Genomic DNA, 12500 nt, shown 5'->3' with positions numbered 1-12500 from the left:
TAACTACTGAAAGGGTCGATGTTTTGGCTAAATCCATCTCATAATATACATATATTTTACTATAAAATGTTATGGTTGATTTAGCGAAATGGTACGAAATACATGAAACTAGTCTAGTCTAGAGACGGTTAAAAGACGGTTATCTCCCCTGTCAGTGTATATATAACGCTCTTCTTACAATATTAAGAGTCTTTAACTCTTATTTCTACAATAAAATTTTCCTCTATCGTATTATATTGCACCTAACTGTTTATATCAATTTATATATATATATATATATATATATATATATATATATATATATATATATATATATATATATATATGTGTGTGTGTGTGTGTGTGTGTGTGTGTGTGTGTGTATGTGTGTGTGTGTGTTTGTGTGTGTGTGTGTGTGTTTGTATGTGTGTGTATGTGTGTGAGTGTGTGTGCGTATGTATATGCATATCTGCGTGTGAGTGTGTGTGTATATATATGTATATATATATATATATACATATATATATATATGTATATATATACATATATATATATATATGTATACATACATATACACACATATATATATATACATATGAACACACATACATATGCGTCAACACAACCATACAGATTTTAGTAGGAAAAATACGCATATATATATATGTACACCCCCCCACATATATATATATATATATATATATATATATATATATATATATATATATATATATATATATATATGTACATATATATATGTATGCAAATGTTTTTATATATATTCAAATATATATATGCATATGTATATATATTTAAATATATACATATGTATATATATATGTATGCATATATGTATGTATATGTATACATGTAATATTTGTCTAAACGAGAACTTGCTCAACAGGAAATGGTGCTGTCGATTCCTTCTTTCCATTGACTGCTTCGTCTGCAGTTGATATAGTACAGATATTATCCTCCTTTTTTTCTCCATTTCATTCTAGCAATATATTTGCGGCTAGGCATTGATCTTGTACTGTTAATATCAAGCCTGTTTCTGTCTTTTGTTCAGAACATTTGAGTTATTGTTAACTTTCATGTTGCTTCGCGTCTTCTCTGTCCAGTCCTACAGGTTTACTGAAGACTAATAAGTCTTCTACTCTATGTTTTCTTTAGTGTCTTATTATTATTTTTTTGTATTGTTTTGATCTTATTTACTGGTTTGTTTTCTATAACTTCCTTTGTTGTATTGTCTTTATCTTTACTTTGCGTCGTCTGTGTCGTTAATTTTCTTCAAGTTTGCACTTTACGGTTTTATATATTAAATTACGAAAACCAAAGAATATGTATAGAATATACATATTTATTTGTTTTCTCTTACTCATTACGACAATCAGATAAATCTTGGCGTGATTTGTAATTTAAAGACCTTTCTAATGATTAAGAAAATGGTGGTCGATTTAAATTCAAAGTAATAATCCCACTAGAAATTATTATTTCCCTTATAATGCACTGAAAGTAATGCAAAGGTAGGTATAACCTTTTTTTTTTAACTCAGTGAAATAGATCGCTCAAATTGTACATGCTAGTAGAATAACTCTTGGTAATTCTTCTTTGCACAAAAGTTGTTACTCAACACAGCCTACATTATATGCGCTGTATTTCTTATTTCTTTATTGCCCACATGGAGCTAAACATAAAGGGAACAAACAAGGACAGACAAAGGGATTAAGTCGATTACAACGACCGCAGTGCGTAACTGGTACTTAATTTATCAACCCCGAAAGGATGAAAGGCAAAGTCGACCTCAGCGGAATTTGAACTCAGAATATAACGGCAGACGAAATACTGCTAAGCATTTCGTCCAGCGTGCTAACGTTTCTGCCAGCTCTCCGCCTTCATGCGCTGTATTTCTGCCATCATTAAACCAAACTCACGGATCGTTTTTGTAAACATCCGTTTGTATACTCAACTACATAATTCTTCAGTTTCTTTCACCTCATTTGTGCCGTCAAATTGTTGTCCCCGAAGACTATCTTTTATTGCAGCTAACATGTGGAAGTTAGAGACAGCCGGTGAATGGAGGACCACTGACTAGCCTAAATTTGTCTATTGGCTGATTAGTGGCCAAAGATGTGTGCGGTCACGCTTTATCATAGCGAATGTGAATCGTTTCCAGATTTTTGATCGACTACTTCTTCCTTATGGCTTCTGTAAGAGTTTTGAAGAACTCAACGTACCACTCGCTGTTCAAGGTACAAGCGCAATCCCCCCAAACCCTTCTCGTTTCCCTAAACAGTTGCCATGATTTCCTATGCCGTTCCCTGGCTCTTGTGCACTCCTAAGCCCTGTAAGAAGAGGTGAGATGCCACTCCATGCTGGAGCACCGCCTTTAGTCGAGCAAATCGACCCCAGGACTTATTCTTTGTAAGTCTAGTACTTATTCTATCAGTCTTTTTTGCGGAGACGTAAACACACCAGCATCGGTTGTCATGTGATGTTTGGGGGACAAACACAGACACACAGAAATACACAGACACACAGAAATACACACACACACACACACACACACACACACATACATATATATATATATACATATATACGACGGGCTTCTTTCAGTTTCCGTCTACCAAATCCACTCAGAAGGCTTTGGCGGCCCGAGGCTATAATAGAAGACACTTGCCCAAGGTGCCACATTGTGGGACTGAACCCGAAACCATGTGCCAGCTTTTTCCACGCTAAAATAGAAATAATAGAAACGATCGAATCTCCACGAGATTCTTCAGCTATATCTGCTGCTGATGCTGTTATGGCTGCTGCTATGGCTACTGCGATATTTTATTAACTCCAGTCTCTGACAGTTCCTTTAATAGAAGTAAAATGTTTTAGTGAAATAAACCTGCCGTAACCCTTTAGCATTTAAACCGGCCATATCCAGCTCAAATATCCTGCCTGTTTTATGTTCAAACCGACCAGATCCAGACTCACACACTTCTCCTTGAATATTATTCTAAAAATAAACAGTCACAGCATCGAAACTTCGAAGCTACAAGATAATACATGATTAATTCAAAACAATGTGAATAAATAAGCTCTATATTTATGGAAGCCATCTGAATGTTAAAGGGTTAAACTAACTTACCTCTTCTGCTAATATATTAGATGTGCATGTATATATGAGTCTACTATATTTGTATGTGTGTGTAGTTTATATTAATTTGTTCCTGTTAGATATGTTTGCGTAGCTTATATGAATCTGTAAAGAAAAAAAAAATAATGAACGAATATTTGTCAATTCAAAGTAGAGTAAAATTACGTTGAAATGATAAAAATTCATAGATATCACTCCCATGGTGGGTGTCATAAGTTATTATTATTATAATTATTGTTGCTAATGGTGTCATTACTTAAATGTTTAAAACGATAAGTTGGTGTCGTTAAATGAATCTTCTAAGAATACACAAATACCATAAACACGCTCATAGGCACATACATGTGCAGATAATGTATGCATACAATACGTATGTATGTACACACACACACACACACACACACATATATATATATATATATATATGCATGTATGTGTATCTATATATATATGTATATATATGTATATATATATATATATACATATATATACATATATATGTATATTTACGTACGTATATATATATGTATATATTATGAAGTCTTTCTATGGAATCCCTCGTTTTCTCTCTGTTTCTCTGTAACAGTATATTAATATATTATACATTGCTAAACACAGACATAAACGTTTTATGTGTCTCTGTATGCGTGAGTTTTGTGCGTTTAATTATATTTCTCCGATAAAAAATATTGTAAACAGATGATTAATTATCTGATAAACAAAAATAATATCAGTAAAATAACAACGACAATAACAACAACCACAATAATAAAGCGTTTTGTGTGTAGGTAGAATAAAACTTAAATGAAATATGTCACCTTTTTGGAAACATACGATCTCTACAGAAGCTGAACTATTGAGAAGAAAAAGTAATTAATCAAGGTTAATGAAATTTGTAAGATTTTATAGCCCTACGACAGCTGTACACAATATTTTATATCATTTGCCAATGAGTAAGCTTCTACGTGGTCTGTTACCCCGTAAGAAATAGCAGGCACATCTGCCTCATATCATATTTATTAAAAAACAGTACATATATATCATGTCTTATAAAAAGACTGAACATATATATCTTTTTATTAGCTAGGTCTATAAGAGAGCATATTGCTCAAGGTCTTTGTTAGCCCTTTGATACTAGTGAGATTCATGCTATGAATATGTCACTTAAGCTCTTGTAATTCTGACGTTTTCTTAATGTACTTACAGTTTGTCGTTTATAATTTTCTCTGCATTCTTGTAAATTAGGGATACATACAGTTTTTGGCTGTTGGTTCTGTTGTTGAAGGGCATTGTTAGGAATCAGTTAATATATTTTCTTTAAAAAAGGCGGAGAGCTGGCAGAAACGTTAGCACGCCGGGCGAAATGCTCAGCGGTATTTCGTCTGCCGTTACGTTCTGAGTTCAAATTCCGCCGAGGTCGACTTTGACTTTCATCCTTTCGGGGGTCGATAAATTAAACACCAGTTGCGTACTGGGGTCGATCTAATCGAATGGCACCCCGCCCCCACAAATAATTTCGGGCCTTGTGCCTAGAGTAAAAAAGAATATATTTTCTTTAAAAAAGCGGCGAGCTGGCAAAGACTTTATATAGTTGGATGCACAAGAATAAATTTATTCCTTTAACGTGCATACGTACATACATACATACATACATACGTACATACATACATACATACATACATACATACATACATACGTGGAACGTACCAGTGACATCCTCAATAAAATGTAAGCACTAGAGGCCTGATATAATGATTTGGGAAGAGAAACTGTGTACAGATACATATGCAACTATATACATGCAACTATATACATGAAAATACATACATAAAACATACAAATCTGCACATGCATACATATATACATACAAAAAAAAAATAACCTGTTGTTGATGTTGAAATTCCAATGAAGGAGTCTTAGATCTAGGTTAGAAACTGGTTCTTTCTCTATTGACAAGAAATCTTGAAATTAAACTTAATAATGACATACATACATATATACACACACATACATACACACACTTACATAGAAACAGACATACGTACATATGTCTATATGTAAATATATACAGATCACCCACATATTTTGACTGTTGATTCTGTTGTTGTTGAATATGATTTTTAATCGCTTCCTGCTCACTTCAATGATCTCAGTTGTTACCAATATTTTACAATTTTTGTGCGTTCGCAGGACGAGGTGCCCCTTTGCATCCTTTTTCAACATCAGCACCCTTGCAAGAATAATATAAAAGTCTCCACCGTTTCTGGGATTGTAAGCAGAGACATAGTAACAGATTCACTTCAGGTTAATCTTGTTTTACTTGTCTTAGTACCCAGGCATCCTCCTCAATTATCTTGTCTCATTATATCGTATCATCAATAAAGTATAGTGGATAATATTTATCGATGAGTATATCTTTCAATTATTGAAGTCTCATAATACAATCAATCTCAGACAGAATTCTACATAAACTGCTGGCTAAATGTGTTCTTGTGTGTTCTAGTGTGTTTCATATGATATGAGGCAAAGAATAGATCTTACTTCGAGTCTTTACCTTTCTAATACATTATGTTTCAATTCGCTCGTCTGTCCCTTCAATACTAAAAATCTAAAAAATCGTAGTTTCTCTTGATTGTATTCAATTGTGAACTGAATGGCATTATCTATTTCATTAAATAGTACTTTAAATCCATTCATTTTTGTATGCATATATTCTAAAGTATGAAGAAACCGTTTTGAAATCTTTTCCATTTTTCTCTCATATATTAATGTAATTTCCGTACTTTCATAGTGATTCTCACCCAATTGTAATTTCCAAGCATCCCATAAGTAAATTTACATAAACCGTGGCCATTTTAGTGCTCATCTTAGTTCCAGGATTTTGTGGGTAATAGTCGACATGAAAAAGCTATTTTGAAGAATAAGTATAAACCCCTTAATAATTAATACGCTTTTTTATACGTTCTGGTAATTCTTCTGTATAATTTCCCACACAGAATGGTTTCACTTTTATTCCAAAGCCATTCATAAGAGACAATAAAAGTTTTCCATTGAACAATTTTGGAAGACGGTGGAACATATCTAGATAATTTGTTATAAAACTTTTAATGTTTCAGAAATGGTTTCAATATGATGTCTAAATTACTGAAACGGTGGGTTTTACATTTTGGGCTAGATATTGGTATTAATTTTAAATAGTTTGGTGATAGAACACTAATGCACAAGCACGCTTCACTTGTTATTTTGCCTTTGCGAATTTTTGTTAAGTCGTAGAAAAGACGAGATTTTACATATAAAATAGTTATATAACCACATCATTTATCTGTAAATCCTTTTCACTGCAAGTGTAAAAGAAGTTGTAGGAGTTTTCATTACTTTCTCTTAGTTGTAGCTTATAACATTTTGTGTATATCGTCTTCTAGTAGAATTAAACAGGATTTTAAAAATAATCTGCCGTGTATATCAATATAACTATAATTATTTTCCTTCATTCAGTAGAACTGCGTTTAGTACAGCTTAATTTTTTGCTTGTTTCATGGAAAATTAAAAATGTGGTCCCAGCAATCGGCGAATGCTTTATTCCTTCATTGCAGTGATAAATCGGATATTAGACTTACGATCGTAACGTAATGGCTTCATATTTCAAAAGTGGATGGTGCGTTACGTTCTTGGATATGTGGTGTCTCGCAGTCTATTAGCCCCAAGTTTTTCAAATACAAGATTCCAAGAGCCATTCATATTTATGTAACACTGTATAATATATATATATATATATATATATAAATCGACATCAGTATTTATTATTTATACATTTCAAAATGTAATCAGATGTGAATCGTTGGCGATTTTCTTCCCCCATCTTCCTTTTCTATTGGACTTCCCTCTGTTTCTGAAGAAGAGCTTTGCTCGAAGCGTTAAACCACCTTTCTTTCCTTCCTTGAGCGTCTGCTAATACTTCACATGTACCACGTCCTTGCGTTGTTGTTTTTTTTGTGTGTTTGTTCTTCGTTTTTTTTAAAAATTATATATACACATGCAGTTACATACACATTCTCACAAAGACTCATACAGATATGAGCACACGTACCTGTGCTTGAGTTTGTGTGAGTGTGTGTGCGTGCGCGAAAAGGATAAAAATAACGCATGCTAACAAAACTAACAGACAGTTTACTGAGAAATGTCACCATGTAAGTTCTACCGTGGAACGCATAAATGTGAAAAAAACAAAACAAAACAAAAATGCAGTACTCTACCGGATGTAAATTATAAGACCAATCGGAAACTTACTACAATCCATCACGTGCCACTGAAGATAAGAAATATAAAAAGGAAAAATAAAAACCTGTTAGCATTGGAAACTTTTCTTCGTTGATATACAATCTGATGAATGCTAATACAGGAAGAAACTTGCAGTAATAGAAACGTAGTCAACTTCATAGACTACTACTACTACTACTACTACTACTACTACTACTACTACTACTACTACTACTGCTGCTGCTGCTGCTGCTGCTGCTCTTGCTACTGCTGCTTCTGCTGCTGCAGCTATCTCTTCACAGAATATGCGTGTGTGTGTATGTAGTATCATGTATTTGAAAAGATAGTTTTCAATAGAAAATCGTTTCGAGTCGAGTCGGAAACATGAAAAAAGAAGAAAAAAATGAAAAAAGAAAATGAAAAAGAAAGAGAAAGAAATGTTTGCAATAAAATACTCACTGCCTTCAGTTAATAAACTATATACCTTTCTTTCTTTTTCTTTATCCGAATTTCTAATCATAGAAACGAATAAACATTATACATTTAAAATACATAAATAGTCTTTCATGTTTTACATAACAATTGAACGTTATTATATAAACTGTGCAATGGAAGAGTAGAAAAAAATAATAGAATATGTATATTGCTTTTAAAAGCTTAGTATGTGTGGTTACTGTTAGAAGAAATAATATATATATATTTTTTGAATAGTTTCAAATGCTGACAAAAATATCAGGAATGGAAGAAATGTCAAACAGACAATAGCTAGGAGAGGAAGCAGATACAGAAATAGACTTTGGATTTATATAGATATTGAATGAAGCTATACAAAATTATGTTCATTCTGTGTTTAACCAAAGTTGTAGAGAGTACAACACCCAAACATCGACTGTTGACGTTACACGAGGGACATAGCATTTACTGTTAAGTAATAATACAACAGAGGTCTTTATATCCCAGAAGGTGACTTATTTAACAGCGGGTGTGACTAACTGACTGACTGATAGATAGGCTGAATATTTGTGTTTGTCATACCCAGTCAAGTAACATAACATTGACGTTAAGCTAATGACAGATGTATAGACGTGAAAATAAATACAAATAGATAGAGGTTGATAGATTAAACAGAAAAAAAAAAAACATGAGAAAACCGAAAGAAAGTGGAAAGTGTGTGCAGAGAGAGTTTGTGAAGGAGAAGAGAAAAAGAAAGAGCAAGAAAGAGAGAGAGAGAGAGAGAGAGAGAGAGAGAGAGAGAGAGAGAGAGAGAGAGAGAGAGAGAGAGAGAGAGAGAGAGAGAGAGAAAACGGGTGAATAAAGTAACGATGAGAGAAGGATAAAACCAATGAGTGAGGGAAAGAAAGTTAAAAAAAGAGTTGGTTAGCGAGATTAAAGTGCTGCTAAGAGAGACTGGAAGAAAATTCAAGTAAGCAACGTACGTGTTCTTTTAATTTAATTTAATGAAGAATTAATTTAATAAAAATAAATCATTAACAGCTGGTGATACATATACACAAACATCTGTACATGAATACACACAGACATACATGTATCTGGAAGATGACTAAACAGTGAGTATGGCCATTTACTTGTTAATGAGCTGTACAGCAAAGAAGGCATTTTAGTTAGCATTATGTAGCTTTAACCACAACTGATGCAGAAATGTCTCTTCTCAGTTAAATGCAATGCAGAATCATGACGTTTGGCTTTGTGTACAGACATGTCATTTCAGTTCAACAATAGAAATACATCGTTTATATCTATATGTATGTATGTATGTATGTATGTATGTATGTATGTATGTATGTATGTATGTATGCATGTATGTATGTATGTATGTATGTATGTATGTATGTGTGCATGTATGTATGTATATATGTATGTATGTATGTATGTATGTGTTAAGTCTCAAACTACTGCTATCTAGCACCTTCGGATGATCTCTACTCAACCGCTACACGACTGCTACTCGACTGCTACTCAACTGTTACTCAACACTCCTATCATGGCCAGACTACCTCTATTTATATGTCTTGGGAGATCCTACTTCTTCGCCTGGGGGCGTGGACACAACAGTATGTATGTATGTATGCATGCATGCATGTATGTATGTATGTATGTATGTATGTATGTATCTATCTATCTATCTAGCTATCTCTCTATCTATCTATACATATTCATATACACGTTTAAAGGCCATTGAAAGAGGGCAACGTGTGTGCATGTATTTTTAAATTTACACATGAGAAAAACATAAATATACAAGTACATACATGAATCATCTAAAGTATGCTTTATTTTCATATATCACTCCGTATCTAAACAGCTTGCGCTATGTCATATAAACAGCTTACATTATGTCATATATAATTCTAGATTTAATATAATTCCATATAATATATTCAAATCTATTGAGCACTATGGTAAATTTTACACAAAAATACATTCTTGCGGTATTTGCGAAATATTAATACAATAATTCTTTTCTATTTTAGAGTTTAAAAACAAAATTTGGCGAGCATTTTGTTATCAAATACTAATCATAAATAAATGCGTTTTTTCTTCGTTTTTTGAAATAACGATATTTTGTCTCGGTTGATGCAATGCTTTGATTCTAGTTTGTATGATCAACCAGCGTTTATACCAAAAAAAAAAAAAAAAAAAGAAATTACTTATTCTTTATAGCGATGCTAATGAATGCAGCCAATACACACACACATACACACACACTCTTATATTCTTTTGTGTGTGTGTACGTGAGTGTACGTGCGCAAAACACATTTTATACCCGAGTAACAAAAAAATGTTTTTTCATATTTTGATAAGAATGCTTTTTGTTGTTTTCATGTATAATTTCGTTTACGTTATATACTATACGTGCAACAAAAAATGTATTTATTTTAATATGTATGGCGCTATTTGTCATCATGTAGCGCTTCGTTTACATTACATAACATACGAGTAACAAAAAAATGTATTTATCTTAATATGTTTTCTTTATTTGATTTCCTATATGATTTAGTTTACATTGTATTGTAGCTCTAAATTCAATGTAATTCGATAAAATATATCTAAAATTATTGTATTATTGTATACTTCGGCAAATATTGCACGTAGACATATTCTTATATTATTTGTGAAATATTAAACTATATAATTGTGTCTATCTCACCCGTGTTTAAAATTTCGCATCTTGCATTTGTTAAGGTTATATATGCGAAATACAGTGTTTTTTTTTTTAGAGAGAACGACGTTTCATTTCGGTTAATGGGGAACTTCAGTTCCGGTTTATGCTAACAAATATTTGTTAACGTATATATAACGTATTGCATACGTTCAATACCGGTCAGTAGTCGTCACAGCCTGCAAACACGTAAGAAGAGCTCGAGTGATATCAATCCCAAACCACTTCAGCCATCTTTATATAATAAGAACAAACAAAATACATAGGCACAGGCAAGGCTTTGTGTTAAGAAGCTTGCAGGGAAGATGAAAAATACGTAAATCGACACAAGAGGAATAAGCTTGTGCGAAGAAGTAGGATCGAAGAAGTAGGATCTCCCAAGACATATAAATAGAGGTAGTCTGACCGTGGTAGGAGTTGACTGACTGTTGAGTAGCCGTCGTGTAGCGGTTGAGTAGAGATCATCCGAAGGTGCTAGATAGCAGTAGCTTGAGGCATAACATATACCTGATGTATAGTTTGAAGTTACACGCTACACAAAAACGTTGTTTTCCAATAGACTATCTCATTTACAAAAAAAAAAGCCCGTTTTGAGATTCAAAATGAAATCTAGATATTTAAATAGAACACTTTAAAAGAAAGATTACACGAGGAAAACTCAAATAATAAATAGGCGTAGGAGTGGCTGTGTGATAAGTAGCTTGCCTACCAACCACATGGTTCCGGGTTCAGTCCCACTGCGTGGCACCTTGGGCAAGCCTTGTGAGTGGAAACTGAAAGAAGCCCGTCGTATATATATATTTATATATATATACATACGTGTGTTTGTGCGTGCGTGTGTGTGTGTTTGTATGTGTGTGTTTGTTCCCCCAACATCGCTTGACAACCGATGCTGGTGTGTTTACGTCCCTGTAACTTAGCGGTTCGGCAAAAGAGACCGATAGAATATGTATTAGGCTTACAAGGAATAAGTCCCGGGGTAGATTTGCTCGACTAAAGGTGGTGCTCTAGCATGGCCACAGTCAAATGACTGAAACAAGTAAAAGAGTAAAAGAGTAAGAGCAATAAAAATAGATAAGTAAAAATATAAATATCAAACAAAAACATAACATTGAGAACTTTAACCACGAAGACTGATACATTACACGTGGCAACTTAATGACGAATCACAATATTGGTCAATGAAAGCATACAGAAATAGGAATAAAAAAAGAATATGTAAAAGATTTTAGAATAGGAAATCTTAAACATCGATTACATCAATATGACAGAAAAATTAAAGGTTTAACTAATAAACTAATTAAAATGAATAGTAGATATTTCTATGAAGCAATGAAGTACTTCCTGAGAGTAACCTTGTCATTGAAGTAACAACGACAATATAAATGTAAATCGCAGACTTTATTAAAAACATACACGAAAATCAATACCACTGGGTAAAACGAAATAATATACACAGGGACCATTGTAGCGACAGAGAAAAGGTATGTATTTCCTCATATCTATTTGTATAGGGTAGAGGCACAATGGCCCAGTGGTTAGGGCAGCGGACTCGCGGTCATAAGATCGTGGTTTCGTTGTGAGTGTTTATTGAGCGAAACACCTAAAGCTCCACGTCGCTCCGGCAGGGGGTAGCGGCGAACCCTGCTGTACTCTTTCATCACAACTTTCTCTCACTCTTTCTTCCTGTTTCTGTTGTACCTTGCTACACTTTATGTCACGCTGAATCTCCCCGAGAACTACGTTAAGGGTACACGAGTTTGTGGAATGCTCAGCCACTTGCACGTTAATTTCACGAGCAGGCTTTTCCGTTGATTGGATCAACTGGAAAACTCGTCGTCGTAACCGACGGAGTGCCGTAGTAATTTGTATAGGAATATCACAGCTCAAGCAAGCAACGTAAGAAACAGAAAAATATGGGAAATAAAAGGC

Source organism: Octopus bimaculoides, chromosome 3 (assembly GCF_046866305.1).
Source record: "Octopus bimaculoides isolate indiv1 chromosome 3, ASM4686630v1, whole genome shotgun sequence".
In the NCBI taxonomy this organism is placed as follows: domain Eukaryota; kingdom Metazoa; phylum Mollusca; class Cephalopoda; order Octopoda; family Octopodidae; genus Octopus; species Octopus bimaculoides.
Note: the sequence above shows the minus strand (reverse complement) of the source record.